This window comes from Hypanus sabinus, chromosome 1 (assembly GCF_030144855.1).
Source record: "Hypanus sabinus isolate sHypSab1 chromosome 1, sHypSab1.hap1, whole genome shotgun sequence".
NCBI lineage: Eukaryota > Metazoa > Chordata > Chondrichthyes > Myliobatiformes > Dasyatidae > Hypanus > Hypanus sabinus.
In genome coordinates, this window is record NC_082706.1 from 102,153,163 (window position 1) to 102,168,315 (window position 15,153).

Consider the following 15,153-nt stretch of genomic DNA (forward strand, 5'->3'; position numbering starts at 1 on the left):
TGTCACACTGTGCGAGGGACGGTACAGTTGGAGTGTCACACTGTGGGATGGATAGAACTGAGGGAGTGTCACACTGTGGGATGGACAGTACTGAGGGAGTGTCACACTGTGGGAGGGACGGTACTGAGGGAGTGTCACACTGTGGGATGGACAGTACTGAGGGAGTGTCACACTGTGGGATGGACAGTACTGAGGGACTGTCACACTGTGGGAGGGACGGTACTGAGGGAGTGTCACACTGTGTGATGGGCGGTACTGAGGGAGTGTCACACTGAGGGAAGGACGGTACTGAGTGAATGTCGCACTGTGGGAGGGACGGTACTGAGGGAGAGTCACACTGTGGGAGGGATTGTATCAAGGGAGCATCACACTGTGGGAGGGACTGTACTGAGGGAGTGTCACACCGTGTGGCGTGCAGTACTGCAGGAGTGTCACACTGAGGGAAGGACGGTACTGAGTGAATGACACACTGTGTGAAGGATGGTACTGAGGGAGAGTCACACTGAGGGAATGACAGTACTGAGGGAGTGACACACTGTTGGAAGAATGGTACTGAGGGAGTGTCACACTATGGGAGGTACGTTACTGAGGGTGTCTCACAATGTGGGATGGACTGTACTGAGGGAGTGTCACACTGTGGGAGGGACTGTACTGAGGGAGCATCACACTGTGGGATGGACGGTACTGAGGGAGCATCACACTGTGGGATGGACGGTACTGAGTGAGTGTCACTCTGTGGGAGGGACGGTACTGAGAGAGAGTCACACTGTGGGAGGGGTGGTACTGAGGGAGTGTAACCCTGTGAGTTGGATGGGACTGAGGCAGTGTCACACTGTGCGAGGGACGGTACAGTTGGAGTGTCACACTGTGGGATGGTTAGAACTGAGGGAGTGTAACGCTGCAGCAGGGTCAGTACTGAGGGAATGGCACACTGTGGGATGGACGGTACTGAGGGAGTGTCACACTCTGGGAGGGATGGTACTGAGGGATTGTCACACTGTGGGATGGACAGTACTGAGGGAGTGTCACAGTGTGAGATGGACGGTACTGAGGGAGTGTCACACTATGAGATGGACAGTACTGAGGGAGTGTCACACTGAGGGAAGGACAGTACTGAGTGAATGTCACACTGTGGGATGGAGAGTACTGAGGGAGAGTCACACTGAGGGAAGGACGGTACTTAGTGAATGTCACAATGTGGGAGGAATAGTACTGAGGGAATGTCACAATGTGGGAGGGATGGTACCGAGGGAGCATAACACTGTGGGATGGATGGTACTGAGGGAGTGTCACTCTGTAGGATGGACGGTACTAAGTGAGTGTCACACTGTGGGATGGATGGTACTGAGGGAGTGTCACACTGTGGGATAGATAGAACTGAGGGTGTCTCACACTGTGGGAAGGATAGAACTGAGGGAGTGTAACGTTGCGGCAGGGACAGTACTGAGGGAGCGTCAAACTGTGGGATGGACGGTACTGAGGGAGTGTCACACTGTGAGATGGACGGTACTGAAGGAGTGTCACACTGTGGAAGGGACGGTACTGAGGGATTGTCACACTGTGGGATGTACGTTACTGAGGGAGTGTCACACAGTGTGAGGGGCATTACTGCGGGAGTGTCACACTGAGGGAAGGATAGAACTGAGGGAGTGTAACGCTGCAGCAGGGTCAGTACTGAGGGAGTGTCACACTGTGGGATGGACGGTACTGAGGGAGTGTCATACTGAGGGAAGGACGGTAATGAGGGAGTGTCACACTGTGGGATGGATGATACTGAGGGAGCGTCAAACTGTGGGATGGACGGTACTGAGGGAGTGTCACACTGTGAGATGGACGGTACTGAAGGAGTGTCACACTGTGGAAGGGACGGTACTGAGGGATTGTCACACTGTGGGAAGGATAGAACTGAGGGAGTGTAACGCTGCAGCAGGGTCAGTACTGAGGGAGTGTCACACTGTGGGATGGACGGTACTGAGGGAGTGTCACACTGTGAGATGGACGGTACTGAGGGAGTGTCACAGTACGAGATGGACAGTACTGAGGGAGTGTCACACTGTGGGATGGTTAGAACTGAGGGAGTGTCACACTGTGGGAAGGATAGAACTGAGGGAGTGTAACGCTGCAGCAGGGTCAGTACTGAGGGAGTGTCACACTGTGGGATGTACGTTACTGAGGGAGTGTCACACTGTGCGATGGACGGTACTGAGTGAGTGTCACACTGTGGGATGGATGGGACTGAGGGAGTGTCACACTGTGCGATGGACGGTACTGAGTGAGTGTCACACTGTGGGAGGGATGGGACTGAGGGAGTGTCACACTGTGGGAGGGATGGGACTGAGGGAGTGTCACACTGTGTGATGGACGGTACTGAGGGAGTGTCACACTGTGGGAGGGATGGGACTGAGGGAGTGTTACACTGTGCGAGGGACAGTACAGTGGGAGTGTCACACTGAGGGATGGATAGAACTGAGGGAATGTCACACTGTGGGATGGACAGTACTGAGAGAGTGTCACACTGTGGGATGGACAGTACTGCGGGAGTGTCACACTGAGGAAAGGACGGTACTGAGTGAATGTCACACTGTGGGAGTGACGGTACTGAGGGAGAGTCACACTGAGGGAATGACGGTACTGAGGGATTGTCACACTGTGGGATGGACAGTACTGAGGGAGAGTCACACTGTGGGATGGACGGTACAGAGCGAGCATCACACTGTGGGTGGGACATTACCGAGGGAATGTCACACTGTTGGATGGATGGTACTGAAGGAGTGTCACACTGTGGGAGGGACGGTACTGAGGGAGTGTCACACTGTGTGATGGACGGTACTGAGGGAGTGTAACCCTGTGAGATGGATGGGACTGAGGGAGTGTCACACTGTGCGAGGGACGGTACAGTTGGAGTGTCACACTGTGGGATGGATAGAACTGAGGGAGTGTCACACTGTGGGATGGACAGTACTGAGGGAGTGTCACACTGTGGGAGGGACGGTACTGAGGGAGTGTCACACTGTGGGATGGACAGTACTGAGGGAGTGTCACACTGTGGGAGGGACAGTACTGAGGGACTGTCACACTGTGGGAGGGACGGTACTGAGGGAGTGTCACACTGTGTGATGGGCGGTACTGAGGGAGTGTCACACTGAGGGAAGGACGGTACTGAGTGAATGTCGCACTGTGGGATGGACGGTACTGAGGGAGTGTCACACTCTGGGAGGGATGGTACTGAGGGATTGTCACACTGTGGGATGGACAGTACTGAGGGAGTGTCACAGTGTGAGATGGACGGTACTGAGGGAGTGTCACACTATGAGATGGACAGTACTGAGGGAGTGTCACACTGAGGGAAGGACAGTACTGAGTGAATGTCACACTGTGGGATGGAGAGTACTGAGGGAGAGTCACACTGAGGGAAGGACGGTACTTAGTGAATGTCACAATGTGGGAGGAATAGTACTGAGGGAATGTCACAATGTGGGAGGGATGGTACCGAGGGAGCATAACACTGTGGGATGGATGGTACTGAGGGAGTGTCACTCTGTAGGATGGACGGTACTAAGTGAGTGTCACACTGTGGGATGGATGGTACTGAGGGAGTGTCACACTGTGGGATAGATAGAACTGAGGGTGTCTCACACTGTGGGAAGGATAGAACTGAGGGAGTGTAACGTTGCAGCAGGGACAGTACTGAGGGAGCGTCAAACTGTGGGATGGACGGTACTGAGGGAGTGTCACACTGTGAGATGGACGGTACTGAAGGAATGTCACACTGTGGAAGGGACGGTACTGAGGGATTGTCACACTGTGGGATGTACGTTACTGAGGGAGTGTCACACTGTGTGAGGGGCATTACTGCGGGAGTGTCACACTGAGGGAAGGATAGAACTGAGGGAGTGTAACGCTGCAGCAGTGTCAGTACTGAGGGAGTGTCACACTGTGGGATGGACGGTACTGAGGGAGTGTCACACTGTGAGATGGACGGTACTGAGGGAGTGTCACAGTACGAGATGGACAGTACTGAGGGAGTGTCACACTGTGGGATGGTTAGAACTGAGGGAGTGTCACACTGTGGGAAGGATAGAACTGAGGGAGAGTCACACAGAGGGAATGATGGTACTTATGGAGTGTCACACTGTGGGATGGACGGTACTGAGGGAGTGTCACACTGTGAGATGGACGGTACTGAGGGAGTGTCACACTGTGGGATGGACAGTACTGAGGGAGTGTCACACTGTGGGATGGACAGTACTGAGGGAGAGTCACACTGTGGGAGGGACAGTACTGAGGGAGAGTCACACAGAGGGAATGATGGTACTGATGGAGTGTCACACTGTGGGATGGACGGTACTGAGGGAGTGTCACACTGTGGGATGGACAGTACTGAGGGAGAGTCACACTGTGGGAGGGACAGTACTGAGGGAGAGTCACACTGTGGGAGGGACAGTACTGAGGGAGAGTCACACAGAGGGAATGATGGTACTGATGGAGTGTCACACTGTGGGATGGACGGTACTGAGCAAGCATCACACCGTGGGTGGAAGAGTACCGAGGGAATGTCACACTGTGGGATGGACTGTACTGAGTGAGTGACACACTGTTGGATGGACGGTACGGAGAGTGTGTCACACTATTGGAAGAATGGTACTGAGGGATGTCACACTGTGGGAGGTACGGTTCTGAGGGTGTCTCACACTGTGGGAGGGACGGTACTGAGGGAGTGTCACACTGTGGGATGGTCTGTACTGAGGGAGTGACACACTGTTGGAAGAATGGTACTGAGGGAGTGTCACACTATGGGAGGTACGTTACTGAGGGTGTCTCACAATGTGGGATGGACTGTACTGAGGGAGTGTCACTCTGTGGGAGGGACGGTACTGAGAGAGCGCCACACTGTGGGAGGGACAGAACTGAGTGAGTGTCACACTGTGGGAGGGGTGGTACTGAGGGAGTGTCACACTGTGCGAGGGACGGTACAGTTGGAGTGTCACACTGTGGGAAGGATAGAACTGAGGGAGTGTAACGCTGCAGCAGGGTCAGTACTGAGGGAGTGTCACACTGTGAGATGGATGGTACTGAGGGAGTGTCACACTGTGGGAGGTACGGTTCTGAGGGTGTCTCACACTGTGGGAGGTATGGTTCTGAGGGTGTCTCACACTGAGGGATGTACGTTACTGAGGGAGTGTCACACCGTGAGATGGACGGTACTGAGGGAGTGTCACACTGAGTGAGGGGCAGTACTGAGGGAGTGTCACACTGTGGGATGGACAGTACTGAGGGAGTGTCACACTGTGGGATGGACAGTACTGAGGGAGAGTCACACTGTGGGATGGACGGTACTGAGGGAGTGTCACACAGAGGGAATGATGGTACTGATGGAGTGTCACACTGTGGGATGGACGGTACTGAGCAAGCATCACACCGTGGGTGGAAGAGTACCGAGGGAATGTCACATTGTTGGATGGATGGTACTGAGGGAGTGTCACACTGTGGGATGGACTGTACTGAGTGAGTGACACACTGTTGGATGGACGGTACGGAGAGTGTGTCACACTATTGGAAGAATGGTACTGAGGGAGTGTTACACTGTGGGAGGTACGGTTCTGAGGGTGTCTCACACTGTGGGAGGGACGGTACTGAGGGAGTGTCACACTGTGGGATGGACTGTACTGAGGGAGTGACACACTGTTGGAAGAATGGTACTGAGGGAGTGTCACACTATGGGAGGTACGTTACTGAGGGTGTCTCACAATGTGGGATGGACTGTAATGAGGGAGTGTCACTCTGTGGGAGGGACGGTACTGAGAGAGCGCCACACTGTGGGAGGGACGGAACTGAGTGAGTGTCACACTGTGGGAGGGGTGGTACTGAGGGAGTGTCACACTGTGCGAGGGACGGTACAGTTGGAGTGTCACACTGTGGGAAGGATAGAACTGAGGGAGTGTAACGCTGCAGCAGGGTCAGTACTGAGGGAGTGTCACACTGTGAGATGGATGGTACTGAGGGAGTGTCACACTGTGGGAGGTACGGTTCTGAGGGTGTCTCACACTGTGGGAGGTATGGTTCTGAGTGTGTCTCACACTGAGGGATGTACGTTACTGAGGGAGTGTCACACTGTGAGATGGACGGTACTGAGGGAGTGTCACACTGAGTGAGGGGCAGTACTGCGGGAGTGTCACACTGAGGGATGGACGGAACTGAGTGAATGTCACACTGTGGGAAGGACGGTACTGAGGGAGTGTCACACTGTGGGAGGGACAGTACTGAGGGAGTGTCACACTGTGGGAGGTACTGGACTGTGGGTGAGTCACACTGTGGGATGGACGGTACTGAGGGAGTGTCACACTGTGGGATGAACAGTACTGAGGGACTGTCACACTGTGGGAGGGATGTTACTGAGGGAGCATCACACAGTGTGAGGGACTGTACTGAGGGAGTGTCACACCGTTTGAGGTGCAGTACTGCGTGAGTGTCACACTGAGGGAAGGACGGTACTGAGGGAGTGTCACATCGTGGGAGGGACGGTACTGAGGGAGTGTCACACTGTGGGAGGGATGGTATCAAGGGAGCATCACACTTTGGGAGGGGCTGTACAGAAGGAGTGTCAAACTGTGGGAGGGACAGTACTGAGGGAGAGTCACGCTGTGGGAGGGACGATACCGAGGGTGTGTCACACTGTTGGAGGGATGGTACTGAGGGAGAGTCACACTGTGGGAGGGACGGTACTGAGAGAGTGTCACACTGTGGGAGGGACGGTACTGAGGGAGTGTCACACTGTGAGATGGACGGTACTGAGGGAGTGTCACACTGTGAGATGGACGGTACTGAGGGAGTGTCACACTGTGGGAGGGACGGTACTGAGGGAGTGTCACACTGTGGGATGTACGTTACTGAGGGAGTGTCACACTGTGAGATGGACGGTACTGAGGGAGTGTCACACTGTGGGAGGGACACACTCTTGGATGGACGGTACTGAGGGAGTGTCACACTGTGGGAGGGATGGTACTGAGGGAGTGTCACACTGTGGGATGGATGGTACTGAGGGAGTGTCACACTGTGGGATAGATAGAACTGAGGGTGTCTCACACTGTGGGAAGGATAGAACTGAGGGAGTGTAACGTTGCGGCAGGGACAGTACTGAGGGAGCGTCAAACTGTGGGATGGACGGTACTGAGGGAGTGTCACACTGTGAGATGGACGGTACTGAAGGAGTGTCACACTGTGTGAGGGGCATTACTGCGGGAGTGTCACACTGAGGGAAGGATAGAACTGAGGGAGTGTAACGCTGCAGCAGGGTCAGTACTGAGGGAACGTCACACTGTGGGATGGACGGTACTGAGGGAGTGTCACACTGTGAGATGGACGGTACTGAGGGAGTGTCACAGTACGAGATGGACAGTACTGAGGGAGTGTCACACTGTGGGATGGTTAGAACTGAGGGAGTGTCACACTGTGGGAAGGATAGAACTGAGGGAGTGTAACGCTGCAGCAGGGTCAGTACTGAGGGAGTGTCACACTGTGGGATGGACGGTACTGAGGGAGTGTCACACTGTGAGATGGACGGTACTGAGGGAGTGTCACACTGTGGGATGGACAGTACTGAGGGAGTGTCACACTGTGGGATGGACAGTACTGAGGGAGAGTCACACTGTGGGAGGGACAGTACTGAGGGAGAGTCACACAGAGGGAATGATGGTACTGATGGTGTGTCACACTGTGGGATGGACAGTACTGAGGGAGAGTCACACTGTGGGAGGGACAGTACTTAGGGAGAGTCACACAGAGGGAATGATGGTACTGATGGAGTGTCACACTGTGGGATGGACGGTACTGAGCAAGCATCACACCGTGGGTGGAAGAGTACCGAGGGAATGTCACACTGTTGGATGGATGGTACTGAGGGAGTGTCACACTGTGGGATGGACTGTACTGAGGGAGTGACACACTGTTGGAAGAATGGTACTGAGGGAGTGTCACACTATGGGAGGTACGTTACTGAGGGTGTCTCACAATGTGGGATGGACTGTAATGAGGGAGTGTCACTCTGTGGGAGGGACGGTACTGAGAGAGCGCCACACTGTGGGAGGGACGGAACTGAGTGAGTGTCACACTGTGGGAGGGGTGGTACTGAGGGAGTGTCACACTGTGCGAGGGACGGTACAGTTGGAGTGTCACACTGTGGGAAGGATAGAACTGAGGGAGTGTAACGCTGCAGCAGGGTCAGTACTGAGGGAGTGTCACACTGTGAGATGGATGGTACTGAGGGAGTGTCACACTGTGAGATGGACGGTACTGAGGGAGTGTCACACTGAGTGAGGGGCAGTACTGCGGGAGTGTCACACTGAGGGATGGACGGAACTGAGTGAATGTCACACTGTGGGAAGGACGGTACTGAGGGAGTGTCACACTGTGGGAGGGACAGTACTGAGGGAGTGTCACACTGTGGGAGGTACTGGACTGTGGGTGAGTCACACTGTGGGATGGACGGTACTGAGGGAGTGTCACACTGTGGGATGAACAGTACTGAGGGACTGTCACACTGTGGGAGGGATGTTACTGAGGGAGCATCACACAGTGTGAGGGACTGTACTGAGGGAGTGTCACACAGTTTGAGGTGCAGTACTGCGTGAGTGTCACACTGAGGGAAGGACGGTACTGAGTGAATGTCACACTGTGTGAAGGACGGCACTGAGGGAGAGTCACACTGAGGGAATGACGGTACTGAGGGAGTGTCACACCGTGGGAGGGACGGTACTGAGGGAGTGTCACACTGTGGGAGGGACGATACCGAGGGTGTGTCACACTGTTGGAGGGATGGTACTGAGGGAGAGTCACACTGTGGGAGGGACGGTACTGAGAGAGTGTCACACTGTGGGAGGGACGGTACTGAGGGAGTGTCACACTGTGAGATGGACGGTACTGAGTGAGTGTCACACTGTGGGAGGGGTGGTACTGAGGGAGTGTCACACTGTGCGAGGGACGGTACAGTTGGAGTGTCACACTGTGGGAAGGATAGAACTGAGGGAGTGTAACGCTGCAGCAGGGTCAGTACTGAGGGAGTGTCACACTGTGAGATGGATGGTACTGAGGGAGTGTCACACTGTGGGAGGTACGGTTCTGAGGGTGTCTCACACTGTGGGAGGTATGGTTCTGAGTGTGTCTCACACTGAGGGATGTACGTTACTGAGGGAGTGTCACACTGTGAGATGGACGGTACTGAGGGAGTGTCACACTGAGTGAGGGGCAGTACTGCGGGAGTGTCACACTGAGGGATGGACGGAACTGAGTGAATGTCACACTGTGGGAAGGACGGTACTGAGGGAGTGTCACACTGTGGGAGGGACAGTACTGAGGGAGTGTCACACTGTGGGAGGTACTGGACTGTGGGTGAGTCACACTGTGGGATGGACGGTACTGAGGGAGTGTCACACTGTGGGATGAACAGTACTGAGGGACTGTCACACTGTGGGAGGGATGTTACTGAGGGAGCATCACACAGTGTGAGGGACTGTACTGAGGGAGTGTCACACCGTTTGAGGTGCAGTACTGCGTGAGTGTCACACTGAGGGAAGGACGGTACTGAGTGAATGTCACACTGTGTGAAGGACGGCACTGAGGGAGCATCACACTTTGGGAGGGGCTGTACAGAAGGAGTGTCAAACTGTGGGAGGGACAGTACTGAGGGAGAGTCACGCTGTGGGAGGGACGATACCGAGGGTGTGTCACACTGTTGGAGGGATGGTACTGAGGGAGAGTCACACTGTGGGAGGGACGGTACTGAGAGAGTGTCACACTGTGGGAGGGACGGTACTGAGGGAGTGTCACACTGTGAGATGGACGGTACTGAGGGAGTGTCACACTGTGGGAGGGACGGTACTGAGGGAGTGTCACACTGTGGGATGTACGTTACTGAGGGAGTGTCACACTGTGAGATGGACGGTACTGAGGGAGTGTCACACTGTGGGAGGGACACACTCTTGGATGGACGGTACTGAGGGAGTGTCACACTGTGGGAGGGATGGTACTGAGGGAGTGTCACACTGTGGGATGGATGGTACTGAGGGAGTGTCACACTGTGGGATAGATAGAACTGAGGGTGTCTCACACTGTGGGAAGGATAGAACTGAGGGAGTGTAACGTTGCGGCAGGGACAGTACTGAGGGAGCGTCAAACTGTGGGATGGACGGTACTGAGGGAGTGTCACACTGTGAGATGGACGGTACTGAAGGAGTGTCACACTGTGTGAGGGGCATTACTGCGGGAGTGTCACACTGAGGGAAGGATAGAACTGAGGGAGTGTAACGCTGCAGCAGGGTCAGTACTGAGGGAACGTCACACTGTGGGATGGACGGTACTGAGGGAGTGTCACACTGTGAGATGGACGGTACTGAGGGAGTGTCACAGTACGAGATGGACAGTACTGAGGGAGTGTCACACTGTGGGATGGTTAGAACTGAGGGAGTGTCACACTGTGGGAAGGATAGAACTGAGGGAGTGTAACGCTGCAGCAGGGTCAGTACTGAGGGAGTGTCACACTGTGGGATGGACGGTACTGAGGGAGTGTCACACTGTGAGATGGACGGTACTGAGGGAGTGTCACACTGTGGGATGGACAGTACTGAGGGAGTGTCACACTGTGGGATGGACAGTACTGAGGGAGAGTCACACTGTGGGAGGGACAGTACTGAGGGAGAGTCACACAGAGGGAATGATGGTACTGATGGAGTGTCACACTGTGGGATGGACGGTACTGAGGGAGTGTCACACTGTGGGATGGACAGTACTGAGGGAGAGTCACACTGTGGGAGGGACAGTACTTAGGGAGAGTCACACAGAGGGAATGATGGTACTGATGGAGTGTCACACTGTGGGATGGACGGTACTGAGCAAGCATCACACCGTGGGTGGAAGAGTACCGAGGGAATGTCACACTGTTGGATGGATGGTACTGAGGGAGTGTCACACTGTGGGATGGACTGTACTGAGTGAGTGACACACTGTTGGATGGACGGTACGGAGAGTGTGTCACACTATTGGAAGAATGGTACTGAGGGAGTGTCACACTGTGGGAGGTACGGTTCTGAGGGTGTCTCACACTGTGGGAGGGACGGTACTGAGGGAGTGTCACACTGTGGGATGGACTGTACTGAGGGAGTGACACACTGTTGGAAGAATGGTACTGAGGGAGTGTCACACTATGGGAGGTACGTTACTGAGGGTGTCTCACAATGTGGGATGGACTGTACTGAGGGAGTGTCACTCTGTGGGAGGGACGGTACTGAGAGAGCGCCACACTGTGGGAGGGACGGAACTGAGTGAGTGTCACACTGTGGGAGGGGTGGTACTGAGGGAGTGTCACACTGTGCGAGGGACAGTACAGTTGGAGTGTCACACTGTGGGAAGGATAGAACTGAGGGAGTGTAACGCTGCAGCAGGGTCAGTACTGAGGGAGTGTCACACTGTGAGATGGATGGTACTGAGGGAGTGTCACACTGTGGGAGGTACGGTTCTGAGGGTGTCTCACACTGTGGGAGGTATGGTTCTGAGGGTGTCTCACACTGAGGGATGTACGTTACTGAGGGAGTGTCACACTGTGAGATGGACGGTACTGAGGGAGTGTCACACTGAGTGAGGGGCAGTACTGCGGGAGTGTCACACTGAGGGAAGGATGGAACTGAGTGAATGTCACACTGTGGGAAGGACGGTACTGAGGGAGTGTCACACTGTGGGAGGGACAGTACTGAGGGAGTGTCACACTGTGGGAGGTACTGGACTGTGGGTGAGTCACACTGTGGGATGGACGGTACTGAGGGAGTGTCACACTGTGGGATGAACAGTACTGAGGGACTGTCACACTGTGGGAGGGATGTTACTGAGGGAGCATCATACAGTGTGAGGGACTGTACTGAGGGAATGTCACACCGTTTGAGGTGCAGTACTGCGTGAGTGTCACACTGAGGGAAGGACGGTACTGAGTGAATGTCACACTGTGTGAAGGACGGCACTGAGGGAGAGTCACACTGAGGGAATGACGGTACTGAGGGAGTGTCACACCGTGGGAGGGACGGTACTGAGGGAGTGTCACACTGTGGGAGGGACAGTACTGAGGGAGTGTCACACTGTGGGAGGTACTGGACTGTGGGTGAGTCACACTGTGGGATGGACGGTACTGAGGGAGTGTCACACTGTGGGATGAACAGTACTGAGGGACTGTCACACTGTGGGAGGGATGTTACTGAGGGAGCATCACACAGTGTGAGGGACTGTACTGAGGGAGTGTCACACCGTTTGAGGTGCAGTACTGCGTGAGTGTCACACTGAGGGAAGGACGGTACTGAGTGAATGTCACACTGTGTGAAGGACGGCACTGAGGGAGAGTCACACTGAGGGAATGACAGTACTGTGGGAGTGTCACACCGTGGGAGGGACGGTACTGAGGGAGTGTCACACTGTGGGAGGGATGGTATCATGGGAGCATCACACTTTGGGAGGGGCTGTACAGAAGGAGTGTCAAACTGTGGGAGGGACAGTACTGAGGGAGAGTCACGCTGTGGGAGGGACGATACCGAGGGTGTGTCACACTGTTGGAGGGATGGTACTGAGGGAGAGTCACACTGTGGGAGGGACGGTACTGAGAGAGTGTCACACTGTGGGAGGGACGGTACTGAGGGAGTGTCACACTGTGAGATGGACGGTACTGAGGGAGTGTCACACTGTGGGAGGGACGGTACTGCGGGAGTGTCACACTGAGGGATGGACGGAACTGAGTGAATGTCACACTGTGGGAAGGACGGTACTGAGGGAGTGTCACACTGTGGGAGGGACAGTACTGAGGGAGTGTCACACTGTGGGAGGTACTGGACTGTGGGTGAGTCACACTGTGGGATGGACGGTACTGAGGGAGTGTCACACTGTGGGATGAACAGTACTGAGGGACTGTCACACTGTGGGAGGGATGTTACTGAGGGAGCATCACACAGTGTGAGGGACTGTACTGAGGGAGTGTCACACCGTTTGAGGTGCAGTACTGCGTGAGTGTCACACTGAGGGAAGGACGGTACTGAGTGAATGTCACACTGTGTGAAGGACGGCACTGAGGGAGAGTCACACTGAGGGAATGACGGTACTGAGGGAGTGTCACACCGTGGGAGGGACGGTACTGAGGGAGTGTCACACTGTGGGAGGGATGGTATCAAGGGAGCATCACACTTTGGGAGGGGCTGTACAGAAGGAGTGTCAAACTGTGGGAGGGACAGTACTGAGGGAGAGTCACGCTGTGGGAGGGACGATACCGAGGGTGTGTCACACTGTTGGAGGGATGGTACTGAGGGAGAGTCACACTGTGGGAGGGACGGTACTGAGAGAGTGTCACACTGTGGGAGGGACGGTACTGAGGGAGTGTCACACTGTGAGATGGACGGTACTGAGGGAGTGTCACACTGTGGGAGGGACGGTACTGAGGGAGTGTCACACTGTGGGATGTACGTTACTGAGGGAGTGTCACACTGTGAGATGGACGGTACTGAGGGAGTGTCACACTGTGGGAGGGACACACTCTTGGATGGACGGTACTGAGGGAGTGTCACACTGTGGGAGGGATGGTACTGAGGGAGTGTCACACTGTGGGATGGATGATACTGAGGGAGTGTCACAATGTGGGAGGGACGGTACTGAGGGAGTGTCACACTGTGAGATGGACGGTACTGAGGGAGTGTCACACTGTGTGAGGGGCAGTACTGCGGGAGTGTCACACTGTGGGAGGGACGGTACTGAGGGAGAGTCACACTGAGGGAATGACAGTACAGTGGGAGTGTACTGTCACACTGTGGGATGGTTAGAACTGAGGGAGTGTCACACTGTGGGAAGGATAGAACTGAGGGAGTGTAACGCTGCAGCAGGGTCAGTACTGAGGGAATGGCACACTGTGGGATGGACGGTACTGAGGGAGTGTCACACTCTGGGAGGGATGGTACTGAGGGATTGTCACACTGTGGGAAGTACGTTACTGAGGGAGTGTCACAGTGTGAGATGGACGGTACTGAGGGAGTGTCACACTATGAGATGGACAGTACTGAGGGAGTGTCACACTGAGGGATGGAGAGTACTGAGGGAGAGTCACACTGAGGGAAGGACGGTACTTAGTGAATGTCACAATGTGGGAGGAATAGTACTGAGGGAATGTCACAATGTGGGAGGGATGGTACCGAGGGAGCATAACACTGTGGGATGGATGGTACTGAGGGAGTGTCACTCTGTAGGATGGACGGTACTGAGGGAGTGTCACACTGTGGGAGGGACGGTACTGAGAGAACGCCACACTTTGGGAGGGACGGTACTAAGTGAGTGTCACACTGTGGGATGGATGGTACTGAGGGAGTGTCACACTGTGGGATAGATAGAACTGAGGGTGTCTCACACTGTGGGAAGGATAGAACTGAGGGAGTGTAACGTTGCGGCAGGGACAGTACTGAGGGAGCGTCAAACTGTGGGATGGACGGTACTGAGGGAGTGTCACACTGTGAGATGGACGGTACTGAAGGAGTGTCACACTGTGTGAGGGGCATTACTGCGGGAGTGTCACACTGAGGGAAGGATAGAACTGAGGGAGTGTAACGCTGCAGCAGGGTCAGTACTGAGGGAACGTCACACTGTGGGATGGACGGTACTGAGGGAGTGTCACACTGTGAGATGGACGGTACTGAGGGAGTGTCACAGTACGAGATGGACAGTACTGAGGGAGTGTCACACTGTGGGATGGTTAGAACTGAGGGAGTGTCACACTGTGGGAAGGATAGAACTGAGGGAGTGTAACGCTGCAGCAGGGTCAGTACTGAGGGAGTGTCACACTGTGGGATGGACGGTACTGAGGGAGTGTCACACTGTGGGATGGACAGTACTGAGGGAGTGTCACACTGTGGGATGGACAGTACTGAGGGAGAGTCACACTGTGGGAGGGACAGTACTGAGGGAGAGTCACACAGAGGGAATGATGGTACTGATGGAGTGTCACACTGTGGGATGGACGGTACTGAGGGAGTGTCACACTGTGGGATGGACAGTACTGAGGGAGAGTCACACTGTGGGAGGGACAGTACTGAGGGAGAGTCACACAGAGGGAATGATGGTACTGATGGAGTGTCACACTGTGGGATGGAC